The sequence below is a fragment of the Lepidothrix coronata genome, unplaced genomic scaffold, assembly GCF_001604755.1.
Source record: "Lepidothrix coronata isolate B3197 unplaced genomic scaffold, Lepidothrix_coronata-1.0 Scaffold100, whole genome shotgun sequence".
NCBI classification, from domain to species: Eukaryota; Metazoa; Chordata; class Aves; order Passeriformes; family Pipridae; genus Lepidothrix; species Lepidothrix coronata.
Genome location: NW_016690280.1, coordinates 1,926,765 through 1,928,164, shown reverse-complemented (window position 1 = coordinate 1,928,164; position 1,400 = coordinate 1,926,765). Strand labels below are relative to the sequence as shown.

Sequence of the window (1,400 nt, the reverse complement as noted above, 5' to 3'; positions counted from 1 at the left end):
GAGCTCCCAGCTACAGGAGTTGGCTAAGGAACAGCCTCACTTCTCAATAGCTTGTTTATGAGGATGCAAACACCTCACCAGCATAAAAACAACTTCATGCCAAGTAGCCACCGTCTCCCAGTGCCCTAATCCTGGCAACCACTTTCTCGGTTATATTTTCATTTCTCTTTTCTCTGCCCCCTTTTCCGTGGCTGAGCAGCTGCTGAGCAATGGCAGAGCCTAGGGACAGTGGCGGGGGGCACCATAGCATCAACGAAGGCGGCACACCGGAGCTGCAGCAAGGCCATGGAGACACCGGGGGCCTGTCCGTGTTATTTATGGCAGAGGCGAGGCGGTGTGCCCCCTGCTCTCCAGCCGCAGCTGCTGCCAGGGCACCGCGGTTCGAGGATGGACCAGGGGGCAGGGGGGCCTGGGGCAGGGGGGCCAATACAGAGCCGGGCCCGGCGCTGTGGGCTCGGCTGCTATCGCAGAGCGGAGCCCCCCCGCCGCCGTGCCGCGGTCCGGTGCCGGCGGGGGCGGTGCGCTCCGGGGCAGCCGCTGCCACCCGGGCCGGCCGCCAACCCCCCCGCCCCGCCGGGCGTGCGCAGGGACCGCCCCGCCGAGCCTCCCTCCGACCGGCTGCGGCTGCCGGGGCCGGCACCGGCGGGGCCGGCACCCCCCGGGAGCGATCACCCCCTGCTCGGGATCGATCAGCCCCCACTCGGGATCGCCCCGTACCGCGGACTCCGCCCGGTGCCAGCCCGGCTGCGGCTGCGGTGTCACCGCCCGCAGCAGCGCGACAGCGGCCGCGGCCGGGCACGGCGACCTGCGCCGCAGGTGAGAGCCGGGGGCTGGGGTTTCGGGGCGCGGAGGGGACGCCGGGGCTGAGCGGGGAGCGAGGGTGGCACTCCCGGGCCGCAGTGAGACCTGCGGGCCCGGAGCTGGGGATCCCTGCGCTCGGATCTTGGGGAGGGCCGGGGGGCGGCCGTGTCCGCGATACGGACTGGGATGCCCGGAGCCCCCTGGTTACAGATAGGGATGCCCGGAGCCCCCTGGTTACAGACAGGGATGCCCGGAGCCCCCTGGTTACAGATAGGGATGCCCGGAGCCCCCTGGTTACAGACTGGGATGCTGGGAGCCCCTTCGCTACAGACAGGGATGCTGGAAGCCCTCTGGTTACAAACAGGGATGCTGGGAGCCCCCTGGTTACAGACAGGCGTGCTCGGAGCCCCGTGGTTACAAACAGGGATGCTCAGAGCCCCCCCCCCCCCCCCCCCCCTGCTGGAAGCCCTCTGGTTACAAACAGGGATGCTCAGAGCCCCCTGGTTACAGACAGGCGTGCTCGGAGCCCCGTGGTTACAAACAGGGATGCTCAGAGCCCCCCCCCCCCCCCCCCCCCCCCCCCCCCCCCCCCCCCCCCC

At 70.1% G+C, this 1,400-nt stretch overlaps 1 protein-coding gene across 1 annotated transcript in view; it reads left to right on the top strand.

Annotated features, from left to right (window-relative positions):
* Window positions 1-796: 796 nt before the first annotated feature.
* ARHGEF37 (Rho guanine nucleotide exchange factor 37) overlaps window positions 797-1,400 on the top strand; it is a 14,118-nt gene continuing 13,514 nt past the window's right edge. Inside the window, exon 1 of the mRNA XM_017823007.1 lies at window positions 797-816. The gene's annotated coding sequence lies outside the window, so the exon portion shown is untranslated. The remainder of the gene's footprint in view (window positions 817-1,400) is intronic.